Source organism: Lissotriton helveticus, chromosome 8 (assembly GCF_964261635.1).
Source record: "Lissotriton helveticus chromosome 8, aLisHel1.1, whole genome shotgun sequence".
NCBI lineage: Eukaryota > Metazoa > Chordata > Amphibia > Caudata > Salamandridae > Lissotriton > Lissotriton helveticus.
Genome location: NC_136069.1, coordinates 1,551,420,500 through 1,551,432,957, shown reverse-complemented (window position 1 = coordinate 1,551,432,957; position 12,458 = coordinate 1,551,420,500). Strand labels below are relative to the sequence as shown.

General features: G+C 49.5%; 1 protein-coding gene across 3 annotated transcripts in view; it reads right to left on the bottom strand.

The window, feature by feature from the left end:
- RELT (RELT TNF receptor) overlaps positions 1–12,458 on the bottom strand; it is a 183,532-nt gene that overhangs the window by 103,813 nt on the left and 67,261 nt on the right. For 2 of the 3 annotated variants that reach the window (XM_078658553.1, XM_078658554.1), the window contains exon 1: positions 2,135–2,553. The exons of the other annotated variant lie outside the window; for it this stretch is intronic. The gene's annotated coding sequence lies outside the window, so the exon portion shown is untranslated. Of the gene's footprint in view, positions 1–2,134; positions 2,554–12,458 lie in introns of those variants that run through there. 3 annotated transcript variants of the gene reach the window in all.

The window sequence follows — 12,458 nt, the reverse complement described above, 5'->3', positions numbered from 1 at the left end:
GGACGAGGCGGCAAAGCCTGCCTTGTGCTCTTGGGCAGAATCTAATTATTATGAGACAAGGGCGGGCACACCGTGTGCTGCTCACGGTGCGCGCTGGGATTTAGCAGCAATGATCCCTGCGTTGTGTCTTTCCTGATCCGAGCGCCTGGTGCCGGCGCTGGGCCTGAAATCAGCAGCCGAGCAGGGCTTGCAGTCGGCTCTGTGCTGCAGGTCCCAGCGCTGGAGGACGGTACCCACCACCTGTCTCAGTACAACGCGCCTGGCATCCTTCCACCTGCTCCTCACCTGGTATTACCATAATCCTCCAATAGCAGCGGAGGGGAAGGTGGCAGCCCCTCCTCTGAGGGATTAAAGGCCAGAGCAGCAAAGCCACTCAGGTTGGAAATATGACAATAACATCAAGGGCTGCGCACAGCTCCTCTGCGACCTCTGAGCAATAATTTGGGAAGTTTTGCATCTTCTGGAAGATTGCAAGTTGTCCTCTTCTTGTCCACATTTTCCGTGAAATTGGTGACTTCGTGACACTAATTTTTTTTTTTCCTGAGGTACACTATACATTGTCTGGGCGAAGGTTTCCCGACATAAGTACCTGTTTGACACCCAAATACCGCAATATACACCAGAAGGGCGACCGGTCAACCTTTGGGGCCTTCTACGGTGCAGCAACACTTATGACTGCGAGGAACGAAGAGTAGGCAGGGTGCAAACAGAGAGCACCCCTACTCTCGGCTCATAGCCCTTACTATCATTTTACATGGTGGACTTAAGTGTTACTACCACCCAAATAGGCAGAGTCCATTTTATCTACTTTGGAATATGAGGCCACCCTGCTCTGAATCTGCAGGTAACACACACGTCACGGTCTCCGAGACAAGGACTTAACTGACTCTCACAAGGCCTGCAGCCCCCACGCACTGTCGCATGGTGATGACGTCACTGCGCGTTCTCCCGCATTGGCTTCAACGTAGAAATACAGAGCAGGCAATATCACCGTCAGAGCCGAGACAGTCACAGTATATGACCGAACAGGGCATTCACGAATCAATGTGCAGATGTTTGTTTCCCTTACCTAGATGAAAAGACAGCCGGCACCCACGTGACCGTCACACCGGAAAGCATTAATGTCACCTCAATTATAGGAAGTAAATCGAGAATGGTTGGGGTACGGAATCTTGCTACCAAAATCCTGATTCTCTTAAATAAAATAAAAACATTATATGGTGTATCAAGTAAGCAAGATCTTATTGAATAACTGCTTAACAGAATACAATGGGTTCCTGGCTGAGTTGGACACATCAAAATAAAGAATACCAGGTCCAAATCCCACCTACATATTCTTGTTTATATTGTGTGATCTTGGGCAAATATTTTATCTCTCTGTGGTCCACGCATGCAGAGTGCCTACAGCCGCTCTATTTCAAAGCTCAGCGCTACCTAATTACATAGATTTTCGCATCACTGGACAAATGAAAATCTAAATGATATACAATCCATACCTTTAGTGTCAGCAGACCTCACTCACCCCTCCCATGTAGACCTACCCGCAACCAATTCCCTAGCAAGCAAGCTTAGCGGCCTCGTCGGCGTTACGAGGCGCTATTCAAATCCTACAATACAATAAATAGGCCTTGTTGTTCCTCCCGTCTTAACTCATTTAGAAAAGACTCTTGAGTAGGGGGAATCAGGAACTGTATTCCAGCATTAACAGACATTAAGCAGTCAATACCATACCCAGAACACTTAGCTCCTTCTAAATATAAAGGTGAGTGAATGCAGCATATAGGATATTTCAAGGGTTCCCATACTCTGACAGCACTACAGTGCCACACACAGGCTCGTAGCGTAAGACAGTCTAGCAGTGCATGAGTGTGCAAAGCGCTATGTTTCATTGATTCACAGCATTCTCGCCCTCTTCGACTCTGGGGGAGCAGTCAAGATTTCAAAATCCTGAGCTGTGTTGACGGTCAGTCCTAAAACACAAGAACTGACCGTCTCACAGCAGGCCCCAACCACGGGTGGGCAGCTGGGTGTCGTTCAGTTATCACCCCCCTGCTCCATGGCTCCCTCCAACATCTGGAGGAGGGAAGGAGCTGGTGCACATCTGCTTCAGATGCCTCAAGAGTGCTCATCTCACCTGTGTCAGCAGCTGGAATGCTTGTCTTTGTGGCTCGGTGGACCGTGCGTCTTCCTCGAACTCTTTAAAGTGGCCCACGAAGTCCAAGATCACACAGTGTCGTCCTGAGCGCCGGGACCTCCTGACGCCGAGTCCACACCAGCGGCGGATGCAGGCCACCTGTGCCTCCCGTTACCTGCCGGCACCTCTCCGAAGCTGTCAGCCAATGGAAGCCCAGTCTGGGCTCCGAGGGATCAGCGGTCTGGCGCGGACCGACAGCTGCAATTAGATCCCGTCAGCCGCGTCTCTGCTGCCTCATCACCCGGGGAGAGCGAGTCCTGGCAGCGCACTCTCATTGGTGACTCACCCGTGACCTGTAGCATGAAAACCCACTCTGCCTGTCTCCGGATCCGCTGTCAGAGACGAGTCCACAGGTGTGCGGTGCGCTCGGGGAACGGGGCCACTTATCCCTTTCGGGAGGGGGCGGAGCCACCGCGGCCTGCCTCTTTCTCCATCCCCACCCCACTGGACCAGTTCCCAGCTGGAGACTGGGGCCTTTCCCATCTCCCCGGAAGCATTTATTTTTAATTGATTTTACAATCGGCTGCTTGTCTCATTTTGGTTACTTCAGAGAGAGGAAAGTTTTGGCTGAAAAAGTCAACTTTCAGCAGTTTGGGTCTGAATTGGTGAGGTTGGTGGCTTGTCCCAGGTTCTTCAGTCATGACCAAACTTCAGGGCCAGATTTACAAAGGTGGCACTGAACACACTGGAACAACCAAAGTTGCTGTGTTGCGCAAGAAAGCGCCATATCTACTAAGATATGGCACTATACTGTTCTCTCCGTGCCCTGCGCACAATCAGGCTGCCTGGTGCCAGGCTGGCGGTGTCTACCATAGGTTTTGTATTAGAGATGGCACCGTTCCAGTGTAAAATACTATGCTTACACTAACTTTAAAACGTTTCCCACCTCTGATGTGTGCGGTGCCGTGCAGCACACGTGCAAAGTGGGAAAAGTTAGGAGATATAAAAGCATTTCTCACTTGTAATGCCTGCTTCAAAGCGGCGTCATTTTTGGGTGCAAAACCCTGTCTACTCTCATGAGTACTAAGGGGCAGATTTACAACTTCTGGCGCATCTCTGCTAATCAGCAGGGATGCGCCAGAAGAGAGGCGACGCATCTACCTAAACGTGCACCACCACTGATGCACCGTATTTACAATGCGGCGCGCTGTGGCGCACGGATGGGCAGTTGTGTGTTGCATCCCCTGGTGAAAATGCGGCGCATTGCTGGTGTCGCGTCGCAAGCGCGACGCAGCTCCAGCAAGGCTCGGGGGTGCCCCATGCCTAACGTGCTGCGTCAATCCTTACACCTGCTTCAAGCAGACGCAGGGTTTTGACGCAGCACGGCTGTAAAAGTGACTCTGTGAAATCTTGTAGATTTCACTGCGTCACTTTTACGAGGTGTACCTGCGAGGGAAAGCCCACCCAGCGCTGGAACGCCCACATGAAACCTGACACAGGTTTCATGTGGCGCAGGGGTTTACAACGTGACGCATTTCCCTAGATGTGTCACGTTGTAAATACGGCGCAACATGGCGCATGATTTACGCCACCGCTGCGTCACAGAAGTGACGCAACGGCGGCGTAAATGTGTCGCAAGGGGCTTGTAAATCTGCCCCATAGGGTTTTGCGTTAAAAACCATGAGGCAGATTTACAATAACTGGCGCATCTCTGCATAGTAGCAGAGTTGCGCCAGTTATTTTGCGTCACAGAATAATTGCCCTGCGCCACCATGGATGCGCCGCATTTACAAAGTGGTGCACCGTGGTGCAAGGATGGAAAGATGCGTGACGCATCTTCTGACCTATAGGCAGTGCATTGCTCCAGCAATGGTTAGGAATGCCTATTCCTAACCTGCTATGTCACTCCTTACGCCTGCTTCAAGCAGGCGTATGGTTTTGATGCAATGGCTTTGTAAAAGTGACTCAGTGAAATCTTGTAGATTTAACTGCATCACTTTCACGAGGCTTTCCTACGTCGGAACGCCCACCCTGCATACATTATACCTGACGCAGGTGTAATGTAGGGCAGGGCTTTACAACATGACGCATCTCACTAGATGCGTCACGTTGTAAATATGAGGCATAGTGGCGCATTGTGTACAATAAAGCTGCGTCACAGAAGTGCCGCAACAGTGTCGTAAAGATGTCGCACGGGGCTTGTAAATCTGATCCCATGGGTGGTAGCATGGGTACGCCCATGTACCACCCATGGAATGCCCCCTTGAGGCAGAGTGACGCAAAGTGCTGCTTTGCGTTATTTTGAGGCAACCTGCGCCGAAAAGTACATCCCCAAACACATTTTGCGCAGGGTTGCGTCAGTGCGAAATGTCTGCCAATCTGTGCCTCAGTGTTAGGTTCAATGACAGGGTTTGCGGTGAATCCTGAAGAGAGTTTAGTCTGATTTGCCAGCAGGGAGGACATTACTCTCTTTGTAGGGCTGAGCGAAAAATAAGCCATTCGTATACTGTATATTTATTTCTCCAAGAATATCCTTCCACGTGTGTCTCTGGCTTCCAGCTCCCTTCGTCCTGTGGCCAATCAGGAGGCTGAAGGGTTGGGCCTGGCTGCTTTGATGGCTGGGTGGACTGAGGGTTCGTCAGCAAAATCCAGATTTGAAAGTAAACCCAAGGCAATGATAATGTTTTCTAATACACACAGCAATAATTATTTGCTGATACGGAGAAATAATCCTCCGAGGTTGTTTGATACAGCCCGGATTCTTGGAATATTTCATATATTCCTTTTCCGAACAGTGTGCAAAGCTTTTGACTTTTTAAGAAATGCATTTGCAAAATCGTGCTTTGAAATGCCCATCTGGAGCCATTTTCCCTGAAACAACTTCCAACTTCCCAGAAGAAAGTCAGACCACGCCATTCACGGCCAAGTGGAGCTGGTATGACCCTTTTCGGTTCCCGTCGCCGCCCTGCTATTGTCTGGGGGCCGTGAGGGGCTAATGTGGTGGAACAGACCAGGCCTGGCTGTGAAGGTAGGCCTCTGCGCGCGGGATGCCTTGCTTATGTATTACAGGCAGTGGCATCAAACATGGTCTGTGGGGCGCTCAGATTTTACGGGTCACACCTGAAACTAACAGGAGAGTGGGAAAGGGCCTGCTTAGGCTCCTGAACCAAGACCACCTGGCAGCTTGATTGGGTATCCAGGCTTTGAGAAGTGAAAAAATACGGTAAATTAAGTAGGTGGTAAGATAGCTCAGCGAGCTATAGATCTGCTGCTGAGATGTTTCTAATTTGCAGATTGGAGAATCTCGGCAGGGCCGACAAGGTATTTCATCCTTCTGAGGTAGAATGAATACCGACGAGCTCGCTAGTTCAATTTGTTTCTTGGTTTACTTACTGAAGAAACACAGCATTTGAAGCAATAGTGTCAGCGTTTTGGCCTCAGAACAGAGTGTGGGAACAAGTTATCCAAAAGGCCTACTTAGTATAAAAGTAACACCATTATTTTCAATGCTGCAAAACTAATAGTAATTGATATATGTCAAATATATATTATTAGTTGGCACGTTGGCCTTTCCCAGTGTCAACATTCTGAGCGCCTGTCCGTGAGAAGAGACTGGGGCAAAGCCCCTGAAGGGCATCTTGTCTTTTCTTTTTTTTCTGTGAATTGCTGCCTGGCCCGCCAGGACCTCTTTCTCTCTCTACCAAGCAGGGCCACTGGAATTATGCAATTTTACGACTGCAAGTTTTCGGCATAATCATTAGTTTTCCGCAGTTGCCACATAATCCTTAATTTGCTGCATATTCTGCAGCTTTTAACAACAAATGTTTTTAAGTCATATGGATACAATGTTATTAAAATTGCGGCAACCTGTTTCGCTGCACAGTGGAAGGGCCTCTGCAAAGGTTGACAGGTCATCTCTGATTTGCTTATTACTATATTCGAATGTTAAACTGGCACTAATGAGGGAAACCTTTGCCCTGGCAGTGTTAACATGTGAAAAAGTGACACAATCATGAAGTAATTCCATCACAAAATGTAACGCATTAGGTTGCATAACTCTTTTCCACTTGCATAATGTAGTCAACCATGCCGCATAATTTTTTCATCCCTGCAGCCTGTGGCCCTGCTATTAACTAAGAAGAACACACCTCAAACTGAACTATCTCTAGGTGCTGCCCTTAAATAATCATATTGGCTAAGAGCTCGTTTCAGCAACCTGAGAACAAAAACTGCCGAGTCGACCATTCTAGGAATAACACCAATCATGCACAGGTAACTTTGAAATATCTGCTGCACGTGCACGAGCCCGCTGAACTATCTTAAAGTCTTACACCTCGGTTACACCAATGCTGCTGATAGTAAGTTAGACCACATAAACAGGACAGAACTACCTGTGCTTAACACGATGAGGTCATTTCAGCAACTTGAGAAAAATAAAACTGAACAGCTGAATCGACCTTGGTAGAATTAACCCCAGTGATGCAAAGGTTAATCTCAAATCTCTACTGCAAGGGCATTAACCCACATAACTATCTTATCGTCTTATACCTCTATTACGCCAATGCATGATACATTAGACCTCATAAATAACACCAATCCCAAACTTAACTCTCTCTCATGGCTGTTTCTTGCCCAACTCGATGTGCTCGATTTTGTAACCTGAGTCACCGAATCTAGGATTCAGACCAGTGATCTGCAAGTTACTCACACATCTCTGCAGCAAGTGTATTAACCCACTGAGCTATCCGACCGGTTTATAATACATCTATAGTAAGTCTAATGCCGAGGTACTGACTGCAGCCTGTAATACTCCGCGACTGGCCTACTCCAGGTGGGAATCCTGCATGTGTGTAACAGAAACCGCGAAATCCTGTAAACCCCGGGCTCCGGTGTAATTAGAAAGCATTTCTGCCGGTTGAATCAGGTTAGCACTGCACCAGGCGCCCCATTACAGCCTCACATTCTTGGCACCCGGAAACCCACTTGAGGGAGCAGCTTGCCTTCAGACAGGCCGGCTCCATACAATGGACCTCTGCGGGGGTGGCGCTCTGCACCCCCGCTGCACAATGGGATCACCCGTGCAGCCGCACGTGCAGCGTTGGTGTAAATGAAAGCATCAGGTTAGGTAACAACTCGTGCGAAAAGGTAACATCTCGTGCTAATTACAAACGCCGCTCACGAGATTTATCTTTGATGGTAATATTAATTATCATGTAGAGTGAAGGGCCGCATTAAAGTGTTCCTCAAAGTAAATAATGTTACATAACTTTATTGTGCTTTATCAAGCGTGGAAAGCTGGCAGGGTGGGGGAACCCATGTGCAGCGGAAGTTGTAATTATCGGCTGAGCAGAACACCTCTGCCGCAGGCGCATGAGCACACCGAGATTCGGATCTCACCAGAGCACCTTTCTGCTGTTTCTGCGAATCAGAGGTGATTGTTTGCAGTGCCTGGCAGACAGGGCAAGGCTTGGCCCCAATAACACAATAAGGGATGCAGACCTGCAGGCCAAGCACGTGCAAATGTCATAATATTTAAATTGCACTCAAATTGGCACAAGGCTGTGCATTGTTTCTCGATCCTTGTAGCTCGCGCATTTTTTTTAAGCCCAAGAGTTTGCCAAGATCTTTTGATTTTACAATTCTATGCATGTTATATGCACATTGAAAATTCAACCAGCTCTGTTCAGTCACTGGCCTGTTATTGGGTCGCTCAAAAACTTCATCCATCCAATTACAGCTTAGAGCAGGGGGCAATGGGCCAGCTCACTTCAGCCATTGGCTAACTTCACTGTGAGTGACAGCATTCTGCCCACTGACAAGGAGAATATCCAAACACAAAGTGGGCCACTTTAGTGCCAGGTTCAGGCAATGTGTGCTTTTTGAGACCAAAAAAAACATCTTTTTGTTTTTAGATAATGTTTCAATAAACTATGGCAAAACAAGCATCGACAAAGCAAAAAGCCTGGCAGTCAGTACCCCATCTATTGGGTTTGCCAATGCTTCATAGTAAGTGTTTTAAATTCAATGTCCAGTGCTCTGACACCAGTGGCGGCTCCTCCGCTAAGGCGGAGGAACGTTGCCCCACTGCTCTTGGAGCAGTGTCAAATGCAAATATAAAATGATAATACCAGATGGTATTTCTGTTATTATCATTTTATTTTGGTATCAGCCAAGTTGGTGCGGGGTGTGGCTGGGCTCCTGTGACGTCTAGGAGGGAGGAGCAGTGGTTGTTGAACCCAGACCGACAGTCATGCACACTTTTCATGTTCCTCACCAGGCTGTTTTACACAACCTGGGGGGGAACATGCCCAGCCTCTCGTTCCCCGTCTGAGTGACGAGCCATGGCGCTCAGACCAATCACAACGTTGCACTGCACTGGCTTAGGGAAGGGAGCCTGTGTGCCTCCTGCTTCCTCGCAGAGAGACGACATCCACCCACTCCACCGGGCACACGCTCGACCCCATCTTCTCCCCCAGCAGCCACGTCTCCATCAGCCACACCACCGAGCTCCACTGGACCGACCACCACTGCATCCACTTCTCCTTCAAGAAAACCCCTGCACACAACCACCAGCAAAGTATCTCCCACCGCAGCTGGAACAAGGTCTCCGAAGACCAGCTTACCACCACCCTCGCCCGGGACCCACCGACAGGCCATACCAACACCGACACAGCCGCCCGCAACCTCAAGAGATGGATCTAAGACTGTGCCAACACCCTCGCCCTGATCAAGAAACCCACAAACAGATGCATCGACGGAAGAGCCATCTGGTTCACCGCCGACCTCCAGACATCCAAGCAGACCTGGCGGAGGCTAGAGAAGAAATGGCGCCGTGAGCAAACACCGGACAACCATGCAGCCCTCAAGAACGCCAGCTGCGGACACCACCAACTCATTCGAACCGCCAAAAGGACCTCCTTCAGGGAACGCATCGCCAACAACGCACACAATAGCAAAGAGCTCTTCATCATTGTGAAGGAACTCACCAACCCCAGCTCCAACGACATCCCACCGTCACAAGACCTCTGCAACTCCCTTGCTACCTTCTTCCACCGAAAGATCGCAGACATCCATGTCAGCTTCAACACCCAGACCTCGTTGACAGTCACCGACACCCCAGACTCACCGCCCCCCAGTCACACCAGTCGCCTGATCTTTTGGAACCACGTCAATGACGAAGACACCATCAAGACCATGAGCACCATCCTTCCGGATCACCATCAGACCCCTGCACCAACCAAATTTTCCACAAAGCGAGCTCCAACATCGCACCCCAACTCCGTAAGATCTTCAATAGCTCATTCGAGACTGCAACCTTCCCGGAAAGCTGGAAACACGCAGAGATCAACGCCCTGCTCAAAAAACCCAAGGCAGACCCAAAGGACCTCGGGAACTTCTGGCCCATCTCCCTGCTCCCATTCCCGGCGAAGGTCATCGAGAAAGTCGTCAACAGACAACTGACACAATTCCTCGAAGAGAACAACACCCTGGACTCGTCCCAATCCGGATTCTGCAGCAACCACAGCACCGAAACCGCTCTCATCGCCGCCACTGACGACATCAGGGCCCTGCTGGACAACGGCAAAACCGCGTCCTTCATCCTCCTGGACCTCTCAGCCGCCTTTGACACCGTCTGCAACCACACCCTACGCACATGCCTCTACAACGCAGGGATCCGTGACAAAGCCCTGGACTGGATCACCTCCTTCCTCATGACAGAACCCAGAGAGTCTGCCTCCCTCCATTCCGATCCGAAGCCACAAAGATCACCTGCGGCGTACCCCAAGGATCATCCCTCAGCCCGACCCTCTTCAACGTATACATGACAGAGCACGCCAACATTGTCCGATCACACGACCTCAACATAGTCTCATATGCCGACGATACCCAGCTGATCCTCTCCCTCACCAAAGACCCCGCCACCGCCAAAACCAACTTCCACGCATGGATGAAGGCCGTCGCTGAAAGGATGAAAACAGTCGCCTGAAGCTGAACTCCCCCCCCCCCCCCCGCCTAAAAATGAATGTGTCCGTCTGTAACGCAACTAGGGCTCATGCAAAGTGGTCTGATACCTTCGGGTTGAGTTCGTGCTATGTAAAACTTAAAAAGAGGGGATGTGTAATGTTCCTGAGTGGAAGAGGGGATATTTCGTTTTTTTGAGCGAGAGAAAATATGTGATATTGGTAAGGTATTTATTAAGAATGCGTTTTGTCAGATAACACATGTTTGGATGGAACCAGGCATCGAATATCTCTCTCATGGCTTGCCCATCCCCTCTGCCTGCCGCTGCCTTTTAGGCCACACCCTCCGAAGCCTTTATTTTCCGGGTTTTAAATTCTAGATCAGATTATCCTTGTTAAAGAGTTCGTCATCCTTGTGAGCGAATGAAGTACATTCCCCTGACACAGGGGTGTCCCACACCCACTGTCCAGGGTAAGCTGCTAAACACGACTATCATTGGACAAGAGCTCGGACTTGTGTCGACGTCACAGAAAAGGAGTTTTCACGGTGTTGCAAGAGAGTTCACGGGCTCTGGAGCGCGCTGATGTTTCACAATCACTTCGGCGGTGCAGGTCGGGAAACGCATCTCGACTGTTCTGAAGTTTCACTCATCCTAACCCAACAAGGTCTTTGGCACCACACGTGTCCCATGTGATATCGCGATGCTCTTGTGATAAACCCAGATTGGTGATAAATTCTGTCCAACCACAACACGCATTCACGTGGAATCCGGTCACGTTTTTGTTTTTGGTTAAATTATTTTACGACTGTTTCTGCTTACACTCTCCTTCCTAGTCCCAGAGTGGGAACATTCCAGAAGATGTTGCAGGAAGTCCAACAAACAGCACACTAAAGATCCGTAATGAGGCAAAAAAAAGTGTTCTATCACTTCTTTCATTATCCTCCCCTCTTCTCCTCACCTGATGGAGCTTTTGCCATGCATTTCACAGCACAGGTACTTCATCCAGAAAAAATAAAAATAAAAATCGGTCACCTTCTCACAAAGTGTCAGAAATTGAATATCAAAATGTGGTTCATCACCCACATGTCCTCGGCCTCCACTGTGGCCACCCCACGCCGCGGTCTCCTCGGGCCGGTTCTCCTTTCCTTCAGCCGGCCCGGGGCGTCAATGGGCCTCGCCCTGCCCCCGCCGTGCCAGGGGCCTCCTGACGCACAGGGGCACGTTCTCGTTTCGTCACACGACCCTTCAGCAGGGCTCAGCCCTGGCAGGAAGTCTTTTGTTAAACTTGCATTTGTGTTCACATTAGGATGGTCTCCTGTCGAGCACCGGCCCCGAGAGGGGGCACTCGCTCACATCTAGGATTTCCCATGCTTCAATCAAGGCCACAAGACAGGAAAACAAGCATTTAAATTTCTTTTTTTTGTGTATATTTTTATATAGCGCGAACTCGACCCGAAGGTATTGGAGCGCTTTACACGAGCACCGTATTTACATTACACATTCAGGCACGGGGAGATTGAGTGATAAAGTACCCGAGCCTCGCCTGAGTGGGACAGTATCATTATGCAAGTTTGGCTTGAAGCAGAGCAGGCCTTTGCTAAGAGGGCGGCGTGGGCGGGCAATTCGGCGCCCTTGTTGATGGTAGTGAATTAAATGAGGCAGCTTGGGGGTCCCTTTTGTGTTCACTGGTCCATGCCTGGATGAGCAGGGGCTAAGAACACCCCCGCCCCCAACACAAACACCCCCCCCCCCCCCATCTCCCCCAGCACACCTCAATCACTGGTAGCTGAGCTGCCTCCAGGTGGATGAAGGTTTTGTTGAAGGTGTGTGTCAGCAGGGGTCAGGGAGGGCTAAAGGGGTGTTGAAAACATCACCCACCATGAGATAATGAAGGACTGAAACCACTTTAACCGGGAAAATCAGACAGAAACTAACAGGCAGGGAAAAGGACAAGACTGGGGCAACATGAGAAGGGCACTGCTGTTGGCATAACCTTAATGCACACAGCTCCGTGCGCCCCTCAGAATATTGGCGCCCTGGGCCGAGGCCCAGCTCACTCATGCCAAGGGCCGGCCCTGGTTTGAAGTGTGTCTGTATTGGAAAAAAAACATTTGAAATAAAACTTTGTTTGTGAAAGAGTCAGATTCCCACGCCTTTTAATTAAGGTTACCCAACAACTGTATGTCATGGAAAACGGTGTAGTGCATTCTGGGACTTGTAGTACCGGTCCCTATTAGTTGATCTATTTGATCTGATATACCTGAAATCAGCGATTTGTGAAAGAAAATCAGAAAACTGGAGCATGTTCTCCGTGGTGACGTCAGAGCCGCCTGGAATCCGTAAATATGAATATAATCAATT